The 27,273-nt window shown below is 47.2% G+C and overlaps 5 non-coding genes across 5 annotated transcripts; all 5 read right to left on the bottom strand.

The window, feature by feature from the left end:
• Nucleotides 1-3,796: 3,796 nt before the first annotated feature.
• Trnam-cau (transfer RNA methionine (anticodon CAU)) lies at nt 3,797-3,869 on the bottom strand. Its single transcript has one exon. It is a non-coding gene; the product is annotated as a tRNA-Met (tRNA).
• Nucleotides 3,870-14,633: 10,764 nt separating this feature from the next.
• Nucleotides 14,634-14,706, bottom strand: Trnam-cau (transfer RNA methionine (anticodon CAU)). The gene has a single exon. It is a non-coding gene; the product is annotated as a tRNA-Met (tRNA).
• Nucleotides 14,707-14,893: 187 nt separating this feature from the next.
• On the bottom strand, nt 14,894-14,966 carry Trnam-cau (transfer RNA methionine (anticodon CAU)). Its single transcript has one exon. It is a non-coding gene; the product is annotated as a tRNA-Met (tRNA).
• Nucleotides 14,967-15,142: 176 nt separating this feature from the next.
• On the bottom strand, nt 15,143-15,215 carry Trnam-cau (transfer RNA methionine (anticodon CAU)). The gene has a single exon. It is a non-coding gene; the product is annotated as a tRNA-Met (tRNA).
• Nucleotides 15,216-25,517: 10,302 nt separating this feature from the next.
• On the bottom strand, nt 25,518-25,590 carry Trnam-cau (transfer RNA methionine (anticodon CAU)). Its single transcript has one exon. It is a non-coding gene; the product is annotated as a tRNA-Met (tRNA).
• Nucleotides 25,591-27,273: the final 1,683 nt, after the last annotated feature.

Genomic DNA, 27,273 nt, shown 5'->3' with positions numbered 1-27,273 from the left:
ATTTTTCTTATAACTTTCAAGGGGAACGCCGAGGTACTTCACTGGGGTTTTAACCCATTTCGCGTTGACAAATGTCTCTGGTGTTGACTGCCACTCATCGTGCCAGAAGCCCAGACACTTTCCCCAGTTCACAAAGCTCCCCGTTACTTCTCCGAACCGTCTTACTACAGCGACTGTCGCTAGCAGGCTCTCCTTTTTCGTACAGCACACCGCTATATCATCAGCGTACGCTAAGAGCTTTAGCTCGCACGCCTGCAATCTGAACCCATGAACACGATCATTTTCAATTATTGCTTGACACAAAGTTTCAATATAAACAAAAGAGGACTCAGTGGGCACCCTTGACGCACGCTCCGCTGGACGTCAACGGGGGCCCCCAATCTGTTGTTGACTATCAGGCGCGTTTTGCAGTTTCTATAAGCTAGGGATATTCCGTCGATGATGATTGAGCCTAAATTAACATGTTCGAGTATGGAACGCAATAATACACGAGATACACAGTCAAATGCCTTTTCTAGGTCAAGCTGGAGTATTGCGACAGCCGACCGAGAGGCGTCACAACACTCGAGCACACACCTCAAAGAATGAATATTAGTAAAAATAGAGCGGCCCTTAATACCACAGGTTTGGTGGGCTCCTACAATCTGCGTCATAACGGTCTGAAGTCTGCTAGCCAATACTTCCATAAATATTTTATAATCACAGTTAGTTAGTGAGATTGGTCTGTATGATGTCACGAGCCTATCTTTTTGTTCTGTTTTAGGAATGAGCACAGTGTGTGCTTGGGAGAATGACAGGGGTAACGTTCCCACCTCGAATGCCTCATCAAAGACATCTTTCAACTGACAGGACAGGTCTTGCTTGAATGCTTTGTACCATGCCGCGCTCAGACCGTCCGGACCGGGCGACTTTCCAGGGTTAAGATCATCTATTGCCTTTTCTATTTCTGCTATTGATATAGGTGATTCAAGGGCTGCTTTTCTTTCTTCTGACAGCCGAGGCATGCGCTCTAAGAAGGCTGTTTTAAACCCTTCTACATCTACTGATCTATGGGCAAACAGCCCTTCGTAGAATCGAAAGAAAGCTCGCCCTATACCCTCCGTATCTGTTGTTTCAATACCATTTTCTTCTATCACATCGATGTGATTACGGCGGGCGTGCGCCCTTTCGATTCCCAGCGCTCGCTTTGTGGGCGTCTCCCCGGCCGCCCATGCCTCGGCTCTGGCTCGCACTAGCGCTCCCCGATAACGTTCTTCATCTGCTGCTTCGAGTTTGTGTTTTATGCTACGAATGTCGTCTTTAAACTTGCCCGGCTCACGGCATTCAAGCTTAACCAGTTTTTCAAGCAATGTTCTTAAATTTCTTTCTTTGACTTTATCCTCATACTTGATGCAGCTAGATCGCTCTATGGCTTTCATTTTGACATGTTGCTTAAATAAATCTCATTGCGCGCTGACACTGGGCACCTGTTCTGATTTCATTGCATCTATCGCCTCTTTCACATCTTGAATAAAGCATTCGTCGCTTAGAAGCTTTAAGTTCATTTTCCACAGATCCCACGAAAACTTGTTTTGTTTTTCCGCACTTCCCATCAGACATTTAACCAGACAATGGTCCGAAAACGACACGGGTACTACATGGTATTGGGTGCACAAAGGTAATAGCTCTACTGATGCATAAATACGGTCAAGGCGAGCGTGACTCTGTCCTTGGAAATGCGTAAACTGCACTTCTCTCGCTCCCTCGAGACATTCTGCTACATAATCTATATCATGTTCTCCAATAAACCGTGATAAAAGCTGACTACTTCTGTCTCTATACCCGTGTGCATTGCTTCGGTCCCGAGTGTTCAAAACGCAGTTGAAATCTCCTAACACAACAACATATTTGTCTGCAGTCAGATATGGCTCAATGCTCAGAAAAAAATTATACCTCTCATCTGTACCGTTCGGTGCATAAATACATATTACTCTCCAGGTAACATCACTGTAATAAAAATCAACAACAATAAATCTACCACTTGGACATGAATAAACACTCTGTACATCTAGCCCCTATAACTTTTTCAAAAATAGCAGGCGTCCCGCTGACTTGCCCACCGCATGACTCACTGCAACGTAGTAGGGAGCCGTGAAGCGAAGCATCATGCTCCGGGTCTGCTCCTCCCCTTCAACTTTTGTTTCTTGCACTGCCAACATGTCGAGTTCATGATCTACCAACAACCGGTATACTTGGCTCTGCTTTTTCTTTGCGGCTAGACCTCGCACGTTTAACGTAGCCGAACTAAACGACGCGTTGCGTGCCATGTTTTAACGAGGAGGTAGCAGGACCCGAAGCATGACGCTTACCTTGCACGTCTAGCGCACGGCTAGACGTCTTCGGATCCGCCCGGTTGCCCGGTGTCCAGGTGCTGCCTCGGCGGCTCGTCGGTGGCCTTCCTCTCCGATTCGAGATTTGGCCGTGGCTTAAGGCTGCGGTGTCTCCCAGAGGACGCCTTCTGGTCCGCGGTCCCTTCAAGCGGACGCTTGACAGCCGGGTTGACTCTGCTGCTATGGGCTTGGCTCCCCGGCAAGCGCGGCTTCCTTGGTTCAGCTTGGGTGCCTTCCGTATCGCTGCTCTCCAACGTGTCGTCGTCAGCGGGAACGGGCGTTGCTGCCAGCTCGGTCACTGTTGCTGGCGGCTTGGTCGTAGCCTCCGTTGTCACCTGGCTTTGCTTGCCTTCTGGTGTCTTTTCGCTGCGCGGTTCCTTTTGGGTTTCCAAGCTTCCACTTCCCTTTGCTGCCTCCTCGGCTTCGGTCACGTCCATTAAGAGCTTCTCGGTGTAGTCGCTCACTCCTCGCCCAGTAGCTGCGGCGTAGGACCGCGTGCACTGAGCGTCTTCGTGTCCAAATCGTCTGCATATCGAGCACCGGGGCACTTTGCAGTCACGCCGGACATGTCCAGAGCCCTGACAGCGCAAGCACTGCATTGGTCGCCCCGGAACTACCACTAATGCTAGTTCTCCGGCGACCCGTACCTGGTGCGGTAGGTCTTCCAACTTCAAGCCAGTTTTCAACTTCATCAGCACCGTCCGGGCAGTCCAGTTCTTTTCTTGAACACCCGGCACCCGCCAACGCTCACGTTGTACGTCAACCACCTTGCCATAAGCGGCTAGCGCTGTTCGGACGTCCTCGTCAGCTACACCGTAAATAAGCCAGTGAAGGCGTAACTTGACTTGCCTGTCCTGTGGGTCCACGACGACGCAGCGCCATCCCTTCACTTCCATTTCCATCAAGGCTAGCAGCCGCTTGGTAGCGTCTGCATTGCACATGGTAACCGCCCAGACATAGTTCATCTGGTAGGCCCCGAGTGCGACAACTTCCGGCAGCATCCCGGCTAGAGCGAGAGCGTCCCTGAAATCTTCGACTCTGTAAGGTCGTGCTCGCACGTCACCATACAGAAAAACTGTATTGGTAACGATGCGTCCTGTAGGCAGTTGTGGCAAAACAAAATGGTACTCATCTTCTTCTTGTTTCCTGTTACCGCGGCTGGTAAGGGTCGCCATCGCCGCTCCAACGGAGCTCATGATCCTACGAGCCGCACAGCACGGCTGCCGGAAGCAGAATTACTGCGCTACCGAGGCGGACAGAACAAAAGGAAACACGCCCAATCTCATTCCTGCTAGTTGAGACGGCGTTGAGAAAGTGAAATGCTGCGGAACAGTGAGACTGCACAAGATTGCAACACACTTCCTTTCTAGTGCCTAAAAGATGAGCACCACTGTTGCTTAAGGCAGCAAAAAATACATCACCGCCTTTGCCCCGGGTGAGGATCGAACTCACGACCTTCAGATTATGAGACTGACGCACTGCCTACTGCGCTACCGAGGCTTTTTTTTTTCTTTATTGCCGAAATAACACGTTACAAGGAATAAAACGTGGCAGCCAGACTTTGGCTACCGCGGGATTAAAATCTTTTCATACATGCCAGCACATCAAATACAGAGATCCAGTCTGGTGGATCGGCAAGAGCGCGATACACATCTTTCACACGCACAACACTTTCAATAAAATGTTCGCGAACAGGGCGTATATTTTGTCAGCATGCCGATGTTCCATTCTCGTTTTCCACAAGGCGTGGAGTCCCAGGACCATGATTAAATCGTACGGAATATCCTCGGATACGTCTACCGGCAAGAAACGAATGCCATATGGGTCAAGGGGTAATTGTTTCTTTAATGTGCGCTGAAGCACATCCCAGAGAAAGATTGGGTCCCAACAATCTAGAAATGCGTGCTCGATCGTTTCTGGTTTCTTGCATAAGGAGCAGTCAGTAGTCCAGGGTACAAAGATGCCTTTATCTTTAAGCCAGGTTTTAACAGCGAGTGTGTTCATGTGCAACTGAAAGAAGAAGGTTTTAACTGATGGTTGTATAGGCATTTTCTTTACTCGTTTGAGAACATCCTGTCCTGGGCCTCTGCTATGTGGGATACGGTATAAGGGCTCTGGGAGCATGTTTTCCACTAGGTCCTTATATAGTTTTTCCTTCCTAACATTAAATAAATACTCTAAAGAAAATCGTGCGTTCAGCAACCTGAAAGAGAGAACCACTACGCGTAGGTAGCCGGTTACAGAACCGTTAATCATTTCACGCGACGACACTATAAGTTCCGGGAGTAGTCGCCGCAGCCTCATTTGCATGACAGTGCGGAGGAACTGGTGATTTTGATCCCGTAAATACACAAATCGTGACACAACCTGTCTCAAAAACAAATGAACAAGACCAAGCCCTCCTTTCTTAACAGGGCGAAACAAATTCGTTCGGCTAGTCCGCTCCCAAGTGGACGCCCAAATAAAAACAGCAAAAACACGGTGAAGTTTTTGTATGCTAATTCGGGATGCACATAACACATTCATCACATACCAGATTTTCGAAACTAGAAAAATGTTGCAGACAGTGGCCCGTGAAAAAATAGACAATTGCCTGCCTTGCCACGCAGTAGACTTTTCTTTCGCGCATTGCGCCTGGTCAGACCAGTACGCTTCTGGCTCACGATAAGATTCAAGTGGCACGCCTAGGTAACGCGTTGGAATTGTCGACCAACGTAACCGAGAGAAATGCTCTGGCGTGACATCCCAGTCGCCATGCCAAAACCCGTAACTCTTATCCCAGTTTATTTGGGCACCGGTATACTCACAAAAGTCACGAACGATATTATAGTGGCTTGTTTGATGCTCTCACTGTCCGAGCAGAATACGGCAACATCATCTACATAAGCCAAAATCTTGACGTGTGCTGTCTGCAGCCTGAAACCCGTAATAGCTTCACTGTGGTCAATGGCCAAACAGAGCGGTTCGAGGTAAAGTGCGAACAGCAAAGGTGACAAAGGGTATCCTTGCCTCACTGAGGAGCGAACGTTCACGCTCTCCGTAAGGTCCCCGTTGACTATAATACGCGTGGTGCAGTCCGTGTACGCCATTCTTACGCCTTCTAGTATTACATGGCCAACATTTGAGTGTTCGAGAATGCCAAATAAAACCTCGTGCGAGACACGGTCAAAAGCTTTTGCCAGGTCGAGCTGCATCATTGCCACGCGTTCGCCTAAAGCGTCACAACATTCAAGCACACTTCGTGCTACGTGTATGTTTGTCGCAATGCTGCGGTCTTTAATACCACAAGTCTGATGTGGCCCTACCAGCTTTGTAATAACCCCCTGGAGTCTTTTGGCTAATACCTTCATAAGTATTTTATAGTCAACGTTAGTGAGGCTGATCGGAAGATAAGAACCCACAGAGAGACGTTTTTCCGGGTCATCACTTTCGGGTATCAAAACAACGTGTGATCTTCTGAAAGACAGCGGAACTCACTTGCTGTCATATGCTTCAGCGAAAACATTAAGCAACAAGGGAGCAACCCTACATTTAAAAGCTTTGTAGAAGGCGGCCCCAAGGCCATCTGGCCCGGGCGCTTTGCCCAGCGTCAAGTCGTCGATTGCCTCCTCGACTTCCCGTAGGGTAATCTGCTGTTCCAAACGTACTTTAACGTCGTCGTCTAGCTTCGGCCTAAACAGTAAAAATCTCTCCCAGAAACCTTCCATAATGTTCCTTTGTTGTCCAAGCAGCTCAGAAAAATGATCAGATATCACGCGCATGATCACCTTCCTATCCGACGTCATATCGTTGCCACTAGCTATTTGACTGATTTCTTTCTGGCACGCATATCACTTTTCATCAGACAACGCTCGCTTCGTTGGTCTTTCGCCTACCCATAATTTTTCCGCTCTTGTCCGTATTATCGCAGCCTTATACTTCTCGGCGTCAATTTGCTCCAGTTGGCTCTTCACGTCTCTCATTTCCTTCTTAAAAACACCAGGCTGGATGTTTTCCATGTCCATGCAAGTAAAATATTCAAGCTGCTCGTGAAGCTCTCGTTCACTTTGGTTCTGCTTATACTTAAGGACGGTACCTCTTTCGATGGCAGCTATTTTAACTCTTTGCTTAAATTCCTCCCATTCGGCAGCTAGATTTGTTGACTGCACAGCACGTAGCTTGTCCAGTTCATCCGTCACTACTATAACGAAGTTTTCGTCCTGCAGGAGCTTCACATTAAATTTCCAGAGGTTCCAATTTAAACGTTTTTTCGCCTGCCCTCTGCCAAACCCGGCAATAACCAAACAGTGGTCGCTAAAAGAAATTGGTTTCACGTCGTACGTGGTGCACAACGCAACTAGCTCAGCTGAGACATAGATCCTATCCAGCCTTGCATGGCTATCTCGCTGAAAGTGGGTATAAATCGGACGAGTACCATTGGAAAAAACGTTGCCCACGTCATCTAAACCGTGATCATGTACTATCTCCGATAACAACTCGGCGCTCTTATCATGGATACGGCTCTTTTTCGATCGATCTTCAGCTGCACAAACACAGTTGAAGTCGCCTAGGAGTAATAGCACTTTATCACAGTTTAGGTACGTTTGAAACCTCTCAAAAAAAAATGTGCGATCTCTTTCAACATTCGGTGCATAAGCGCAAACAACACGGTAACTCACACCCGAAAGACTAAAATCTACCACTAAAAGGCGGCCAGATTGGCATGACTCGATCGTTTGTACGCAACTACAAAAGTCGTTACGTATGAAAATGGCACAACCACCAGAACTGCCAACAGCATGACAAAAATGTACATTGAAATGAGGACGAAAAACGGACACCATTCGGTCGGCTACTTCCGGGTTCTCTATTTTAGTCTCCTGAACTGCGACCAAGTCCAAATCGTTTTCGAGCAGTAAGCGGCTTAATTGGCACTGTCGCCTTCTAGCGCTTAGCCCTCGTACATTCAGGGTTGCTACGCGCAAGGTCGCTTCAGTTAACAAGGCCATGACTGCAAATTAAGTTGCCCTTCCGAATGGTGTCCGTTGCGAAGAACAAACCAGAGATGAAACTTATTGCCATATTTTCCATATTTCGCCCCGCTGTTGCTCACTGTCCACCGTCCTCTCATGCGCCCGCTTTCCGGCCATCGAGCTAGCTCCGTCGCGCGAAACATCCATGCACTCCTCCACGGATTCAGTCACGCTCACCGGAGGCTGCACATCTGGTGGCGCATCCCGTCCAGTCGATGCAGAGTCAACACCTTTGGCGGGCTCGTGCTGGTCCTTGGAAGTTACGGCGACTTGCTGCTTGTTACGCTCGCCCTCCGGACAAGAGGACGGTGTAGACGGCTGTGCTTCACGGGAGTTTGCCTGAGGCGTCGCCTCTTCCAAGTCTGCCTCGTCCATGAGCAGGTCGGCGATGTCCTCGCTGCCCCCAGGCCCCGTCACGCTGGCGTACGTTCGCTCACACTGACCGTCTTCGTGACCGAAGCGCCGACAAACACCACATCGCGGGATGCGGCACTCGCGACGGATATGGCCCGTTCCCCGGCAGCGAAGGCAGAGCGGAGCCCTGCCCGGTCCTCGCTGCCCCCAGCGCCCCGTCACGCTGGCGTACGTTCGCTCTGGATTGAAGATTGGCGCGTGAAGAAAAAAGTGAGTGTAAGAGGGATAATTATTAAACTTTTTATTGATTGCCTTTTGCAATTCAAGTTAAACAAGACCTGAGAACAAATATAAAAACATGAGCAAATCTAATAGCGAGATGTGACCACTTACAGCAACGACTGCGATTCTGGAGTAACGCGTAAAGTGATCGACATCGGCTTTCAGCCTTTCCCACTCGTTGCTGACTTGCGCCCACAACTGGTCCACCGGAATAAAGGGGCTTCCTTGCCAAAGAATCGCGGCCCCACACGTTTTCTATCACATTCAGATCCGCTCCTTTCGGAGGCCATTCCAGTAGGCATGTGCTGCTCCGCCGAACTCCGAGCCCGCGCCGGATCGGTACCGGTCCTGTTGGTAATCCCGTGGGAATAAACCTCCGGCAGCGAAGGCAGAGCGGAGCCCTGCCCGGTACAGAAAACGACGTTGTCCGGGTCGTTCCTGCGTGGCATTGTGAGGCTTTTCAAAGCGAGTTTGCTCACCGTGTGCCTGGTAGTCTCCAAACACGATCTTTGGTCTTGTCGCGTCGAAAACGTCACTCCGAAAAGATAGACCCCATCTTCTGTCCATGTGTGGCAACTGCCGTCGTGCGTCGTGCCGCCGTTAAGTGGCTTCTGCGCTGCGACGCGACTGCGAAGGCCCGCAGTACGCAGGCGACGTGACAGTGGTGTCCGAAACGTCCAAATCCGTTCATTGCTGGGGCTGGCAAGAAAGGGTTTCAGAGTCACAGCTTTAGGGCGGGGCGCGCGGGGTGCATCCTGAATCGACCTTCATACTTGTAGGCTTGAATTACTGTTCCTTTCAGGGGCCTATTCAGCCAATATACCGCTGGGAATCCCAGGGAAAGATCAATTGGCCCGCCAACGCCATAATACTCTGGCCAGAATGACAATGTCGACACGCCCCCGATATACACACGTCCTCGTCAGGCACACTGTGGAGCAACCAGTGGTACCTTCATTCGGACGTCCCTGTTGGCCGGGTCGATGAAGATACAGCGCTTGCTTTTAACTTGCAGTTCACCGATGCTGACCAACTCTCTGACCGCTTCAGCGTCCTTGAAGGTGACCGCCCACACATGGCTCATACGGTACGCCCCCAAGGCGACTACCTCGGGGAGCACCGAATACTGAGCCAGAGCGTCGCGGAAGTCTTCTACCCTGTAGGGGCGAGCCTTGACGTCCGCGTGCAAAAACACGGTATTTAAAACAAACCGACCTGTAGGCAAACTAGGCAGAACAACCTGGTATTCCCTTTCCATTGCCGATAACCTGTTACCGCGGCCGAGCTTGGCCGCTATCGCCGCTCCGTCGGAGCTCATGAAAAAAAAAAAAACACGTCCGTTCGCTAGCGCGGCCGGAAGTGGAATCCCTGCGCTACCGAGGCGGACAGAGAACAAAAGGAAACACGCCCAATCTCATTCCTGCTAGTTGAGACGGCGTTGAGAAAGTGAAATGCTGCGGAACAGTGAGACTGCACAAGATTGCAACACACTTCCTTTCTAGTGCCTAAAAGATGAGCAGCACTGTGTTGCTTAAGGCAGCAAAAAATACATCGCCGCTTTGCCCCGGGAGAGGATCGAACTCACGACCTTGAGAATATGAGAATGACGCGCTGCCTACTGCGCTACCGAGGCTTTTTTTTTTCTTTATTGCCAGTTACAAGAAATACAGGGCTGAAATACATAAAAATAGTCAAATGCTAAAAGGATTCTCCTGTCTTGGAGAAAGTAATTCTAAATAAATTTCATATTCAAAAGCAATTCTACACAAGGCATCCAGTGGGGAACAGGTATTCGTGCTTTCTGTTTTTCTACATATCTGTGAATGCTTTCTTTGAAGTATTGGCGAGCTGCTCTGGCGTCAACATCTGCATTTCGGACGGCCATGCGACATCTCCAAACATTGTGCAACACAATGAGCATAATTAAATCATAAGGTACTCCATCTTCGTTATCGATAGCCAAGAATCGGATTCCTTGAGGGTGCAGCGGAAAATCTTTCTTAAGGGTCCTCTGTAGAATGTCCCACAGGAATACTGCGTTCCAACACTCTAAAAACACATCGTCAATAGTTTCGTCTCGCTTACATATTTGGCAGTGTACTCCCCAGGGCACAAAAAGTCCCCTTTCTGCCATCCATGTCTTGACGGTCAGTGTCCCGGTGTGTAAACGAAAGAAAAATGTTTTAACGCCTGGAGGTACCATCATTTTCTTGACACGCTTAAGCGCATCCTTTACTCTTGAGGTACTGTACAAAGATCTATATAGCGGCACAGGTAACACCACATCACACAGGTCTCTGTATAACTTTTTCCGACCCACATCACTTAAGTAGTTTGTAGAAAACCGCACACACAAAAAACGGGTGGACATAACAACCTCTTTTAAATAACCCCGAATGCATCCGTGGATGCGATCCGTTGAGAGAACAAGATCTGGTAGGGCATTACCCAACCGAACCTGGCACAATGTTCAAAGGAAGGGATCTTTTACGTCTCTCAAGAACATTAACCGATTAACTATTTGACGTAGATACAAATGGCCTAACGCCAACCCGCCATCACGGACTCGCCTAAACAAATTGGTTCTGCTTGTTCGCTCCTATGAGGAGCCCCAAACAAACACTGCAAATATTCTGTGAACTTTCTGGACATTCATTCTTGAACAGTGTATCACTTGCATTACATACCACAACTTACTTATAAAAAATAAGTTGCATACTGTCGCTCTTGCAAAGACTGACAGATTCCGGCCATTCCAGTTATTGGTTTTCTCGCGTAAGTTGCACATTTCGTTGCGCCAGTAAGGTTCGCTGTCCTGATAATTTTCTAAGGGCACTCCCAAATATTTAACAGGAGTGGTCACGAATCTTAAATTCGCGAAAGTGTCTGGCTTAGACGGCCAATAGCCGTGCCAAAACCCCAGAGACTTTCCCCAGTTCACGCAGCTTCCACTTGAAAGACAAAAACTTTCCACAGTTTTAATAACATGCAGACCACTGTCATAATCTGTACAAAAAGCGGCAATGTCGTCGGCATAGGCCAGCAACCTCACTTCTACCTGTTGCAGTTTGAACCCACGTATATGCTCGCTTGCAATAACATGTAGACAAAAGGATTCGATGTATAAACAAAACAGCAATGCTGATATTGGGCACCCCTGGCGCAGAGATTGTAGCACTGGTATGCGCTCACCAACCACTTTATTCACTATTAACTGCGCCATGCACGAGCTGTACGCCATCGCGACGCCTTCTCTAATAACATGGCCTACATTTACATGGTCTAGTACACACAAGAGAGCGTCATGGGGAACCCTATCAAACACCTTCTCGAAGTCTATCTGTAGTATGGCTACTCCAGCACCCGTAACATCACAACATTCCAGAATAGAACGTGCCACGTGAGTGTTCGTAGTGATGGAGCGTCCTTTAATGCCGCATGTCTGATGCTTCCCTACAATTTCCGAGATAACAGTTTGTAATCTCTTAGCTAACACTTTCATGAACATTTTATAATCACTGTTTGTCAAGCTGATGGGTCGATAGGCAGTTACATTTCGTAATTTTACTGTATCATCAGATTTAGGTATAAGAATCGTATGCGCAGTAACAAAAGATGGAGGTAGCGACTTAAGCTCGTAAGCTTCGTTATAAATACGCGTTAGAATTGGAGTGACTGTTCCCTTAAATGTTTTATAAAACGCTGCACCAAGGCCGTCTGGACCCGGCGATTTCCCTAAGTTCATGTTTTCTATCGCAAAATCCACCTCTTCATTTGTGATGGGCTGCTCCAAAGCTTATCTTGTCACATCGTCCAACCGTGTCATTAAGGAAACAAACTCACGTTTGAAACGGTCGATATCAACTACGCTGCGAGCAAACAACGCACGAAAGTACTCCGAAAACGTTCTAACAATTTCGTCAGTATCCTTAGTGATCACACCTGCACGTTCAATTTCTACTATTTGCTGCCTTCGCGCATGCCCCTTTTCCGCCCCAAACCCTCTTGTCGTCGCCGATTCTCCGCTTGTCAGCCTTTCAACTCTTGCGCGTATTAAGGCACCACGGTACCGTTCGGTATCGATAAGCTCCAGCTTGCGCTTCACCACTTGTATATCGTCTAGAAATTCACCCGGTCTGAGCTATTCTTGATTAAGTAGCAGTTGAAGGTTCGTGCGTAGTGTTTTTTCTTGAAACCTTGCTTCTCTAGCTACTGCACTTGAACGTTCCAGTGCTCTTATTTTAACCTGATTCTTTAATAATTCCCATCTTTCTCCCCAAGGAATTTTGTTGTTTTCCTTGAGTTTTTTAAATAAATCAGTTACTTGCTTCACAAAAACATCGTCATTCATCAGCTTACAATTCAGTTTCCATAACTGCCAATTAAAATTATTCCTTGAGTCTTCTAGACTTGCTATAGTAAAATAAACTAAGCAGTGATCACTAAAGGAGACTGGCGTAACATGATACTGTTGACACAAATGTATAATATCCAAAGACGCATATATTCTATCCAATCGGGCATGACTCGATCCTTGAAAATGAGTAAATTGTACGGTTCGCGTACCTTCCAAACATTGCCCTACATCTTCCATACCATCATCATTCACAATTTCTCTAAGAATAACAGTGCTTATGTCATTAAAATCTCGTCTGCTAGTTTTATCTGCTGCAGAAAGCACACAGTTGAAATCACCGGCAATAATGACAAGTTTCTGGCAGTCACAGTATTGGTTAACACGCTCGAATAAGGTTCGCCTCTCTTCCGCATTGTTAGGTGCATACACACAAATCATACGCCACTCCTTAGCGGCAAAAAGAAAATCGCAGATGATGAGCCTCCCTGAGTCACAACTTAATGTCGCTTCTATTGATAAGCCCAAGCTCTGGCGCAAAAGAAGGCAACAACCTGCTGACGTCCCTACAGCATGGCTAACCACAGCGTCATAAGACAACGTAAAACGTCGAACCATTTTCCCAGTCTCTACTTCACCATCAACTTTAGTTTCCTGTATCGCCACAATGTCGAGGTCAAACTCGGTCACCAATCGGTACAGCTGACTGTTTTCGTTTGGACGCAAGCCCTCGGACGTTAATCGTCGCGATACGTAGCGATTTAGGAATATAAACCATAGTGACTATGAAGAAAGGCTGGGAATCGTGGTGGTTCTCTCAGCAAAAAGCCGCATGCCAGGGCGTCGTGCCATGGCAGATCTTACGCTACGTTGGCGCTGTTGGCGGCGTTGCCGCCACACTTTTACCGGTGGCCACGTTCGGTCGAGGTCTCATTGTGGGCCGCCGAACGATAGCCTCCTTGGTTGGTGGTTGCCCTTCGCCGTCGGTGTTCGCCGTTGTCTCGTTGGTATCCTCGTGAGCCCGCTTTGCTGCCACACCAGAGCTTGGTGCTTCCGAGACGTGCATACACGCGGACTTGTCCGCCTCGGCGTCTTCGGTAGCGTCCTCGGTGTTCTTGTTAGGCTCAGCTTTCACATCCGTACCTTGGGAGAGGGGTGGGAACTCTTCTTCGGAAGGCTTGCTGTTGTCTGCCCCGTCTACCGTGGTTGGCCCAGAAGACGCCTCGACGCTTGAGGTTTGACCTCCCGCCGTTTCTTCGGCATCAGCTTCGTCCATGAGGTGCTCTGACGTGTCATCACCCCTCTTGGATCCTGCAGCACTTGCGTAGCTTTTCGCACATTGGGAGTCCTCATGGCCATACCGTCGGCAAAGCGCACAACGTGGCACCTGGCAGTCTCTGCGTATATGCCCACTAGATTTGCAACGGAGGCAAAGTGGGGCCCTGCCTGGTACAACAATTAGCGCAGGTTCACCGGCCACCTTGATTTGGTGCGGTATGTCGTCGATCTTGAAACCCGGTCCCAACTTCAATGTAACAATACGGGTCGTAGAGCCCTTGTCGAGAACGCCTTGCGCACGCCACTTTTCCCTTGACACGTCGACCACCTTCCCGTACGGCGATAGCGCAGCACGCACATGCTCGTCAGCAACACCGTGGAGCAGCCAGTGAATCTTGAAGCGAATACCTCGGTCATTAGCGTCGACTATCCGGCAGTTGTGTTCTTTAACCTTCACGTCCTTCGCAGCAAGTAGTTTCTCCGTAGCGGCAGCGTCCTTGAGGGTGATAGCCCAGACGTGGTTCATCTGGTACGCCCCTAACGTGATAACGTCGGCCAGCACACAAAGATGAAGCAATGTGTCCCTGAAGTCTTCCACTCTGTAGGGTCTAGCAGTAACGTCAGCATGCATAAACACTGTCTTTAGCACAATTTTTCCTGTTGGCAGGTTCGGCAGAATAACTTGGTAATTTTCAGAAGCAGCAAAAAACCTGTTCCCGCGACCCGCTGATACCGCTTCGACGGAGCGCGACATTCCGTGACCGTGTTGCTCGAAAGCCGGAAATGGAATGCACTGCGCTACCGAGGCGGACAGGGAGCACGAGGAGACACGCCCACTTTCATTTCTGCTAGTTGAGACGGCGTTGAGAAAGTGAAATGCGGCGGAACAATGATACTGCACACCATTGCAACACACTTCCTTTCTAGTGCCTAAAAGATGAGCAGCACTGTTGCTTAAGGCAGCAAAAAATACATCGCCGCCTTTGCCCCGGGTGAGGATCGAACTCACGACCTTCAGATTATGAGACTGACGCGCCGCCTACTGCGCTACCGAGGCGGACAGAGAACAAAAGGAAACACGCCCAATCTCATTCCTGCTAGTTGAGACGGCGTTGAGAAAGTGAAATGCAGCGGAACAGTGAGACTGCACAAGATTGCAACACACTTCCTTTCTAGTGCCTAAAAGATGAGCAAAAGATGAGCAGCACTGTTGCTTAAGGCAGCAAAAAATACATCGCCGCCTTTGCCCCGGGTGAGGATCGAACTCACGACCTTCAGATTATGAGACTGACGCGCTGCCTACTGCGCTACCGAGGCGGACAGAGAACAAAAGGAAACACGCCCAATCTCATTCCTGCTAGTTGAGACGGCGTTGAGAAAGTTAAATGCTCCGGAACAGTGAGACTGCACAAGATTGCAACACACTTCCTTTCTAGTGCCTAAAAGATGAGCAGCACTGTTGCTTAAGGCAGCAAAAAATACATCGCCGCCTTTGCCCCGGGTGAGGATCGAACTCACGACCTTCAGATTATGAGACTGACGCGCTGCCTACTGCGCTACCGAGGCGGACAAAGAACGAAAGGAAACATGCCCAATCTCATTCCTGCTAGTTGAGACGGCGTTGAGAAAGTGAAATGCTGCGGAACAGTGATATTGCACAAGATTGCAACACACTTCCATTCTAGTGCCTAAAAAATGAGTAGCACCATTGCTTAAGGCAGCAAAAAATTCAGATTATGAAACTGACGCGCTGCCTACTGCACTACCGAGGCTTTTTTTTTTCTTTATTACCTGTTTTCTTTTTACATGGCACAGGAACACAGAAACACGAAAGGTAAAATGAGCACGTGGACCGAGCCTTGGTCCGGTGTGTTCACATTAAAATTTCTTCAAGTTACACAATTTATCCAATAGAGGTAACCAGTCGGGTGGGTCTGGTTGCGCTTTGTACAATTCGCGAATATAATCCATGTTCGCGATGAAGTTTTCCCTGACAGGACGTGTGTGAGGGTCTGCATTACGGACCGCCATTCTAGTCTGCCAGATGCTGTGCAGTCCTATTAACATGAACATGTCGTATGGGACTCCGTCTTCATTGTCCACACACAGAAAACGAATGCCATAACTCGTGATGGGTAGGTGTTTTTTTCAATGTGCGCTGAAGGATGTCCCAATGGAGTACGGCGTCCCAGCAGTAAATAACCACATGTTCCACAGTTTCGGGCTTCTTACATAACAGACAATTCGTCGTCCATGGGACGTAGAGGCCTTTATCGGCTAACCATTGCTTTACTGGTAGCATCCCAGAGTGAAGTTTAAAGAAAGTTTTTGCCCCTGGTTTTACGTTCATCCTTTTAACCCTTCTTAACACGTCCTGTCCGGGTCCGACATTGAATAAAGATCTGTATCACGGCGTTGGTAACAAACATTCAATGAGGTCTTTGTAAAGTCTTTTCCGTTTTGCAGAGGACAAGTACTCTAGTGAAAAACGTACTTTGATAAAATTAAAAGATTGTACTACTTCACGCAGATACCCTGACACATGCTGGTACATATTGTTCGACGACACAACAAATTCTGGAACGTGGGAGCACAGCCTTAATTTCATTACACTTTGCAAAAATTCATTTCTTTGGTCGCAGAGAAAAATAAAGCGAGACACAAGATGCCTAATAAACAAGTGACACAAACCCAAACCACTGTTTCGGGCTGATAGGAATAAATTTGAGCGACTTGTTCGCTCCCACGTCGATTTCCATACAAACACAGCAAAACTCTTGTGACATTTCTGCACATTCACGCGTGACATACAAAGGACTTGGCACAGAGACCATATTTTGGATATCAAAAATATGGTTGCATGGTAATTGCATGGCTGCATGGTAATTGGGATACAGACGCCCGTGCAAAAATAGAGAGTTCACGCCCTCTCCAGGCGTTTGTTTTTTGTCGGGTTGTTTCGGCTTCGTCTTTCCAGTACTCGTTATCGTCACGATAGACCTGAAGTGGTACCCTAAGGTACTTTAGTGGACGAGTTTCCCATCTTACATTTACGTATACATCAGGTCTGATATCCCAATTACCATACCCAAATGCAGTTGTTTTGTCCCAATTAATCATACTACCTGTCATGGAACAAAATTGTTTGACCGTGTGGACAACTTCACATATGCTCTGCCTATCTTGACAGAGTACAACCACGTCATCGGCATATGCAAGAATCTTCACTTCGGTGTTCTGTAATCTAAATCCATGTACATTTGAATTATGAATAATTGATAAACACAAGGGTTCTAGGTACATGGCAAAAAGTAAGGCTGAGGCCGGACATCCTTGTCTGATAGAACTGAGTACCTCAATTTCTTCACTGAGCACCCTGTTAACTACCAGGCGTGTTACGCACTGCGAGTATGCCATCTTTAATCCATCAAGAAGCACCTTCCTACTTGCCCATGTTCCAACACACTGAACAACACTTCATGGGAAACAAGGTCAAAAGCTTTTTGTAGATCTCATTGCATCATTGCTATTGGGTCTCCAAGGTCATCACAAATCTCTAAGACACTTCTTACTATGTGTATATTTGTCGTAATGCTACGACCTCTTATGCCACATGTCTGGTGCGGTCCTAAAATGTTTTGAATGACATTCTGCAGTCTCCTGGCCAACACCATCATGAAAATTTTGTAATCCGTGTTCAAGAGGCTAATGGGCCGATACGACGTCACAGACTGGATTCTGGTGCTATCATCTGTTTTGGGGATTAAAACAGAGTGCGCCTCGGGGTACGAGCGTGGTAGTCTTTTCTTTTTATAACCATCTTCGATAACTTCGAACAGCGCGCGTGCGATCTCTTCTTTAAACATTTTATAAAATTCTGCTCCTATTCCATCTGGACCAGGCATCTTTCCAGTGCTTAAGTCATCAATAGCTTTCTTAATCTCCTGTACGCTGATAGGAGCCTCCAAAACATTTTTGCGTTTCATCGACAAACTTGGGCCCCAAAGAAAGGAATTCTTCACTAAATCCACTCGCCATAGACAAACGCTTTCCAAGCAATTTGCGATAGTGTTCAACAAATGCTTCCCTTATCTGACTTTTTTCTTTCGTCAATGTGCCATTGTACACTATTTCCTTAACTTCTTTTCTTTGTGCATATTGCTTTTCATCACATAGTTCCCGTTTTGTAGGTGTCTCGCCCATCCAAAGCTTTTCTGTTCTTGACCTAATAATAGCACCTCTGTATTTCTCTTTATCTAAAAACTCGAGCTTGAGTTTCGTATTTGTGATTTCCTCGGTGAACGAGCCCAGTTTCGCACTCTCTTCCTTTAAAAGTGCTTGCAGTTGCAACTGCAAGTTCTTCTCGCCTTGTTTCTTCTCAAAATTAAGCTTCGTCGTTCGTTGTATAGCACTTAGTTTAACATTTTGTTTGAAAGTTTCCCACCGTTCTTCCCAGTCATCTTTTTCATCTTCATACACCATCGTTAACGCTTCTGTTAATTTTTTAGAAAATGTTTCATCTTTCAGAATACTATGGTTTAATTTCCAAAGGTTCCAGTTGAACTTTGTCGTTTTTTTTTTCTTCTTTCCCAAGCGTGAATCTCACCAAACAGCGGTCGCTAAACGACACTGGTGTAACCAAGTATTCATCACAGCACATCACAAGGTCAAGTGGAATGTATGCTCTATCTAAACGCGCGTGACTTTGACCCTCAAAATGTCTGAACTGGACCCTGCCGTTAGACATGCAGAGGGCCACATCTTCCAGTCCATTCTCTGCAATCAATTCACTCAAAATCCGCTCGCTTTGATCGCGGATATTTACACGCTTGGAGTGGTCTTCCATTGCGCACACACAGTTAAAGTCACCCATAAATATAACATATCTACTACAATCAAGAAAACCACTAATTTCTTCAAAGAAAGCTTTCCTTTCGTTCTCGCGGTTCGGGGCATACAAGCAAATCATGCGCCATTCAAAATTCAGCAGCGAAAAATCACATACTACGAATCGTCCACTATCACTGCTTCTTATATTTGTCTCAACAGCACCAATAGATTTCTTCACGAAAATGGCACACCCTCCCGACAAGCCATTGCAATGTGATACACAAATATTATACGTGGTGCGAAATGGCAGAACCATTCGATCAGTTTCCTCCTCCCTCGCTACTTTAGTTTCTTGCACGGCAATCACATCTAAATCGTGTTCCGCAGTCTGCTTAATTGGTACTGACGTCTTCCAGCAGCTAACCCGCGCACATTTAAAGTGGCGAAACGAACTGCTCTCTCAAGACTAATAGCCATTTTTATCTTTAAAAAAGGGATGCGCTCACCAAAAACAAGGTGTGCCCCGATTTTCGGGTACACACGTAGTGCGTTAGCTGTGTTGTCAAGTGGGCGGCTGAGCCGCCCTCTTCTCCCCCTCCTTGACGTTTGGCTTTGCGGTGGGCCGCGGCCGGCGACTGGTTGACGCTTTCGTCGGAGGTTCACTGCTAGTTGCGCCCTTTGAATCTTCACCGCCGTCGTCTCGTGGTCTCTTTACCACCGCACTATCTTCTTCTGCTTCACGGCAATCCATGAAGTCCTCTTCGGAAGGCTTTTGGTGAACTTCCGCTGCCTCAGTGTTTGCACTTGTTTTATCGGTGGCATCCTCGCTGACATTGGAGTCCGTAATCTTCGTCTTCGCTTGAACTGAAATTTGCACATGTGCAGTGATTTTCAAACTTTCCTCAGCAGTTTTCGGTGGCTCATTTTCTTAGGTGCTTGTCTCTTGTGCCCCTCAAATTGCTGCTGGACTCACACATTCTTCTGCTTCGGCTTCGTCCATGGTGAGCTCGGATTTCTTCGTGCTCATCGTGGTCATGGCAGCTGCAGCATACGTCCTCGAGCAGTTTTCTACGGTATGGCCAAAGCGTTTGCAGACGTTGCATCACGGGACGCGGCAATTCTTTCTGATGTGGCCAATTTGCTAGCAGCGCAAACACCTTGGTGCTCTTCCGGGCACCACGACAACGGCAAGCTCGCCTCCAACGCGCAGCTGATGTGGTAAATTGTCCAACGTTACGTCGGCCTTCAGTCGCACCACAACTGTACGTGTCATGGTGCTCTGCTGGCTGTAACCGTCAATTCGCCATTTATCCAGTCCTATTTCCATGACCGTTCCGTAAGGGACTCAGCGCGTTTCGCACATCTTCTTCGCGTACGTGGTAGAGCAACCAGTGAAGCTTCAGACGGACGTCGTGGTGGCTTGGATCAATTACGATGCATCGCCGCGGCCCTTCACCGTCAATTTCGGATCAACCAAAAACTTCTTCGCGCCTTCAGCGGTCTTGCAGGTAACCGCCCACACATGGTTCATTTGATAGGCGCCAAGCGCAAGAAGTTCGGTGGGCGGGACACGTTTAAACAGTGGTTCACGAAAATCTTCTGCACGATACGGTCTTCCTTTTATATCAGCATGTAGAAAAACAGTATTTTGAACAACATACACAGTTGGCAGGGGGGCAAAATGACTGCATAATCCTGCGACACTTCATTCCTGGTACCGCGGCTAAACTGGGCCGCTACATCCGCTCCAACGGAGCTCATGATAGACACGTCCGTAGGCTTTCGCGGCCGGAAGTGGAATCCCCACTGCGCTACCGAGGCGGACAGAGAACAAAAGGAAACACGCCCAATCTCATTCTCCTAGTTGAGACGGCGTTGAGAAATTGAAATGCCGCGGAACAATGAACTGCACAAGATTGCAACACACTTCCTTTGTAGTGCCTAAAAAATGAGTAGCACTATTGCTTAAGGCAGCAAGAAATACATCGCTGCCTTTGCCCCTGGTGAGGATCGAACTCACGACCGTCAGATTATGAGACTGACACGCTGCCTACTTCGCTACCGAGGCTTTTTTTTTTTATTACCGGTTTACCACTTACAAACACACAACTCATACAGACAAGGATACAATTATGATAAAATACACGTAAGCCTTTTCATGGCTGGAGTGGGAGGTTAAAATGGCCTCAGAGAAGCCAGCTTATCAAGAACAGGTAACCAATCTGGTGGGTCTCTCTGGATTTTGAGAGCATCTCGTATGTAACCACAGTGTTCAATGAAGTTTTGCACTGCCGATCGTGCGTTTATATCCGCATTCCTGACCACCATCCTCGTTTTCCATACACTGTGCAAGCACAACAGCATTAGCATGTCACATGGCACGTCGTCTGTATCTGCACATGGCAAAAATCTGATACCAAAGGGTGATACTGGCAACTCCTTCTTGACTGTCCGCTGAAGAATGTCTCACAGAAAAACCGCATCGTGACAGTCAGGAAAGATGTGCTCTATCGTTTCGGTCTTCTGGCATATCAAACAGTGCAATCTCCATGGAACAAAGATGCCTTTACTTTCAAGCCACGGTTTTACAGGGAGCGTGCCTGTGTGCAGTTGGAAAAAAAAGTTTTTGATGACGCTCTAACTGGCATTTTCCGAACTCGTTTTAAAACGTCACGTTCTTGTCCTAGTTGACAGATGGAGCGGTACAACGGTATTGGCAAAAATACATTGACTAGATCTTTGTATAATCGTTTACGCGCAACTGTGCTCAGGTATTCTAAGGAAAATCGCGGCTTCAGTACTTGATAAGCTGAGACAATTTCGCGCCAAAAGCTGCTCAATGTTCCCCGTGTCTCTGCGTTTGACGACACAATATATTCCGGAATATGATTACACAGTCTAACGTGTATAACAGCACGCAAGAAAAAAAGCTCTTTGGTGTCGCAAAAAGAAAAACCTTGAAACAATTTGTTTCAAAAACAAATGACAAAGGGCAAGTCTTCCGTTCGCACGGAAAGGAAAAAGTTTGACCGACTGGTGCGTTCCCATGTGGAATTCCATATATAGGTGGAAAACACTGTGTAATTTCTGAACACAAATTTTGCTAATACTGAACACTTGAAGTACATTAAACACTTTTGCAACAAAAAATACATTACAGGCTGTTGCGCGTGAAAACATAGAAAAGTTATGCCCTCTCCATTTTTCAGATTGGTCCTTCAGCCTGTCTGTCTCTCCTGCCCAGTATTCGCTAGTATTTCTATAATGCTCAAGAGGCACCCCCAAGTAACTAGCAGGAATACTTGTCCATCGCATATTTGCATACGCCTCCGGCGCTTCCCCCCAATTTCCATGCCAAATGCCAAGAGATTTACCCCAGCTAATGGCACTTCCGGTAGCACTGCAGAATGCTGTAGCTTCCTTAACAGCTTCATAATACTGTCCTTGTCTCTGCAGAATATGGCTATGTCGTCTGCTTATGCCAGTATCTTCACTTCGCTGGTGTAATAGGAATAACCATGTACCCTTTCATTTCTTAGAATTTTTAAACATGAGGGTTCCAAATAAAGTGCAAAAAGAAGAGACGAGCACGTGCACCCTTGTTTTATACCTGACAGCACTGGAATGTTCTCACTTAAGGTGCTGTTGATTATAAGGTTTACGGCACACTCTTCATACACCATTTTTATGCCTTCAGTGATGACACTTCCCACATTACAATGTTCTAATACTAACTGTAATATGTCCTGATTAACCCTGTCAAATGCTTTCTGAAGATAGAGTTGTATCATAGCTATGTTATCACGATTTATATCGCAGCACTTTAGGATAGTTCTAGCGGTGTGTATATTTGTGTAAATTATCCTTCCTTTGATGGCACATGTCTGGTGAGGTAGTACGAGGTGTGTGATAACGCTCTGAAATCTCTTGGCTAGCACCTTTGTAAAAATTTTATAGTCTACATTCGTAAGGCTTATTGGTCGATAGGCCTCAACAGCCATCAATTTCCTGGATCATCTGATTTTGGAATTAGTACTACATGGCATTTTCTAAACAATAAAGGTGCCCTTTTTTGATCATAGCACTCATCTATCACGCGGTGTAACGCTTGTGCCAGTTCTTTCTTGAAGGTTTTGTAAATGGCAGCCCCTAGTCCATCAGGCCCGGGTGCCTTGCCGGTGCTTAGCTCATCAATGGCCTGTTCTACCTCATGCAGACTAATTGGCCGCTCAAGCGTTTCTCTCACTTCATCGTCTAGCCTTGGCATGAGCGATAGAAAATCATTTCGAAAGCTACTGTATCATTTATTTTAGGGCTTAGCAGTCTTTGATAACACTCAACAAACGCTTTCTTTATCAATTCTTTATCACGTGTCGCTTCGTTTTTATATCTTATTTCTTTTATCTCTTTTTTTACTGCTTGCCTTTTTTCTTCACCGAGTGCCCGCTTAGTAGGCGTTTCTCCGAGCCATAGTCTTTCCGCTCGTGCTCTGACCATCGCCCCGCGATATTTATTCTCATCAATCACTTCAAGTTTACTTTTCAGGTCACGTATTTCCTTGCTAATGTGTCCAGGGTTAGTACTCTCAACAGTAGTCATAAAATCTAACGTGCTCTTTAGTTCTTTCTCTTGCTGTTTTTCATTGCTACCCAGCACGCAAGCTCGTTCAATCGCGGCAATCTTTACTTCGTTCTTAAATTGTTCCCAAACTATTGTGAAGTTAGAAGTTTCAACCGAAAATATTCCATCCATCTTCTCCTTTACTTTCTTACGAAAAATTTCATCATCCAACAATTTATCATTTAATTTCCACAAATTCCAACTGAATCTTGATACTTTTGTTTTGGTTACTATTGTCGCTATCCCCAAGCAGTGATCACTAAATGTGACAGTCTTTACTCTGTACGCAGTCAGATGCGGTGTGATTTCAACAGAAACATATATGCGATCAAGTCTAGCGTGACTTACACCTTGATAGTGCGTATGCTGTACGTGCTCGTCGCCTTCAAAAATACAACCAACGTCGTCTAGTTCAAACTCGTTTACAAGCGCGTTTAACAGTGACGCACTTTTATCGCGATAGGTCAATCTGTTTGCTCGATCTTGCAGGTCTACACCACACAGTTAAAGTCCCCAAATAATATTATGTTTCTTTCGTACGTCATGCAGGCTTTCAGGTTTCCTATGTATTCTTCGCGTTCGTGAATCTTCTTCGGCGCATAAACACATATTGCACGCCAGAGGAGGCCGCAAAAACTAAAGTCGATGACTAGTAGCCTACCGTTAGCACTAGACGTGACAGTTTGCACCACAATATCAGTGCATTTTCGAACTAGCATTATTCGCTTTCTACTTTGGTTTCTTGCACTGCCATTATGCCGATATCATTTTCTAACAAGAGCCGGCTTATCTGGCACTGCGTTCTGCGGGATGCCAAACACCTCACATTTATCGTCCCTACACAAAAGGGAACTGTCATATTAACAGCCATGTTTATATTAGGCATACATACAGAATGGTACTCATGTCTGGGCAGGCAACAAAGGCAAAAAACAGTACGCGGCACCATCTACATGTCCTCTAGGGCAGGTCTTGCACTGAGGGCACGCTGTCTCGGCACAGTCGTCCGCCTGTCAGGCGGCACGTTCGGCTTCGGTTTGAAGCCGGGTCGCCTTGTTATCGACGTCTTCGGCGAAGGTTTGCCGCTGCTCGATCGTTCCGGTGTCTCTTCGTATCCGTCGGTGACCTCGCGAGGGCTCTTTGCAGCTGCTTCGGCGGCTGCAATCATTTCGACATCCTCAGAATCCTCGGTCCTGTCTTTCGTGGTCGACTCCGACGTGCTCGCTGATGGCGCGCCCTTTGTCCCAGTCAAATTTTCTTCGGTAATCGGTTTCTCAGACAGCACGCTCTTTGCCTCGACAGTCTGGCCGCCACTGGAGCCCTTGGTTTCCTCCGGTGTTGGAGTCGCTTCGGGGTTCGTGCTATCTACCGCCTGCCCTTCGGTCTCTGCTTGGAACGCCGCATCAGCGTCAGCGTGGTCCATTATCGGTTCAGCCATTTCGTCGCCTTTAACTGGGCTTATCACCGCAGCATACGACCTCACGCACTCTTGTTCTTCGTGGCCGTAGCGGTGGCAAAGTGCACAGCGTGGTATGCGGCACTCGTGCCGGATGTGTCCAGTTCCATGGCACCGGAGGCATAACGGGGGCCTTCCTGGAACATGCACGAGCGCTAAGTTTTCGGCGACATGCACCTGGTGAGGGAAGTCTTCAACTGTCACGCCAGGTTTTGGCTGGAGCGTCACCAAACGGGTGGTGTACCCTTTGTCATTGCATCCCTGTACTCGCCACTTTTCTCGGGTGACGTCTGTAACCTTTCCGTAAGGGGCTAAGGCTGCACGAACTTCGTCGTAATGAACGAAGTGCACCAGCCAATAAAGCTTCAGCCTGATGCCTTGGTTGCAGGGATCAAATACGACGCAGAGTTGGTCTTTTACGTTGAAAGATTCCGCTGCTAGCATCTTTTTCTTTGCAGACTCATCACGGAAGACACCACCCATACGTGGTTCATTTGGAAAGCGCCAAGGGCCACCATTTCCGGCAGCAGTGCAAGACGCGCGATAGCATCTCGAAAGTGCTCGACCCGATACGGCCTGGTTTTAACGTCAGCGTGCAAAAATACAGTGTACAAAACTGAAGTACCTGAAGGCAGATGAGGCAAAACAACTTGGTATTCCGGGTAAGGCTTATCCGTACACCTGGTACCACGGCCGAAGGCCGCTGTAACCGCCCCTACCGAGCAAGGCATTCTGCGTCCGTTCACTGCAGTGGCCGGAAGTAGAATCCTGCGCTACCAAGGCGGACAGGGAACGCAAGGAGACACGCCCAATCTCATTCCTTCTAGTTGAGACGGCGTTGAGAAAGTGAAATGCCGCGGAACAATGGTACTGCACGAGATAGCAACACACGTCCATTCTAGTGTCTAACAAGTGAGTACCACTATTGCTTCAGGCTGCAGCGAAAAATATATCGCCGCCTTTGCCCCGGGTGAGGATCGAACTCACGACCTTCAGATTATGAGACTGACGCGCTGCCTACTGCGCTACCGAGGCTTTTTTTTCTTTATTTCCTTTCTCAGGAAAGATACAAAACAAAAAAATCACTAATACATGCTACATTCTGTAATTAAAAACGCTTGCCTGCTTTCGGCAAACGTGGGTAATTAAAACCACTTCAGATTAACAAGACCATCTAATACCGGCATCCATTGTGGTGGATCATTCTGCGCTTTAAGTATCTCACGAATGAAGGCGATGCCTTCTTTGAAATATTCTCTGGCAGGCTGGGGGTTTAAGTCGGCATATGCACTGCCATTCTTGTTTTCCATATGCTATGAAGACATAGCGCCATAAACATGTCATACGGCACTCCTTTATCGTTTGCGGTTGGGAGGAAGCGGATGCCATATGGGGTAAGCGGCAAATCTTTTTTCAAGGTGCGCTGCAGTATGTCCCATAAGAAGGTGGAATCTTCACAATCAAGGAAAATATGGTCGATAGTTTCCGGCTTTTTGCACAGTAAGCAATTTATCGTCCAAGGCACAAAAATACCCTTCTGCTCTAACCACGGTTTAACGGGCAGAGTTCCGGTGTGCAAGTGAAAGAAAAACGTTTTAACCGTAAATCGTACTGGCATCCGCTTCACCCTTCCTTTTCAGTACGTCTTTGCCAGCCCCTGCTGGAAACATAGAGCGATACAATGGTTCTGGCATAGATACATCAACAACATCTTTATACAGTTTCTTTCGAGTGACGCTGCTGAGGTATTCCAACGAGAACCGTGCCACGAGGAACTGGTAAGACCAGACGACTTCTCGCAGGAAGCCTCGTACTTTCGGCCCTTTAACCCGATCAGATGACACAATAAACGCCGGCATAACATCACATAATCTCATTTGAATAACAGTACGTAGGAAACCGTTGCTTTGGTCCCGCACAAAGATAAATCTGGACACTACCTGTTTTAAAAACAAATGCGCCAAGCCCAGTCCGCCGCTTTTCAAGGAGCGGAATAAATTTGTGCGACTTGTACGCTCCCATGTTGAACCCCATATATATACTGCAAGCACCCGGTGCAGCCTTTGAATGCTTGCTCTCGTCGCACACAATACTTGAAGAACGTACCAGATCTTGGCTACCAGAAAGAGGTTACACACTGTTGACCTTGCAAATATAGATAGGTCTCTCCCTCCAAACTTGGTAGATTTTCCCTTTATTTGCTCTGCTTCATTCTTCCAATAGTCATTAGTGTCTCTGTAGTGATTTAAAGGCACCCCGAGGTATTTCGTTGGTGAAACCGTCCACTGCATTTTTTCAAAGACTGCAGGGATGTCATCCCAATCCCCATGCCAAAGGCCCAAAGATTTGTCCCAATTGATAACGCTGCCTGTCATTTTACAAAAACTCGTCGCGACACTCACCGCGTTCCTGACACTTGCTTGGTAAGTACAGAAAACAGCAATGTCGTCAGCATATGTGAGTAGCTTAACTTCGCTTGTGCTCAACTTAAAACCTTTTATTGCACTGGACGACAAGATTTTCAAACAGAAAGGCTCCAGGTACAGCGCAAACAGTAAAGGAGACAATGGACATCCTTGCCTAACAGAGGACTTTATCTGGAAACTGGCAGTTAATGATTTATTAACTTTCATCCTGCTAGAAATGTCCGCATAACACATTGTTATACCTTCCATCAAGACCAGTCCCGACATTGATATATTCTATAATGTTGAAAAG

This window comes from Dermacentor silvarum, chromosome 3, assembly GCF_013339745.2.
Source record: "Dermacentor silvarum isolate Dsil-2018 chromosome 3, BIME_Dsil_1.4, whole genome shotgun sequence".
In the NCBI taxonomy this organism is placed as follows: Eukaryota; Metazoa; Arthropoda; class Arachnida; order Ixodida; family Ixodidae; genus Dermacentor; species Dermacentor silvarum.
This window is presented reverse-complemented; position numbering and strand designations above follow the sequence as displayed.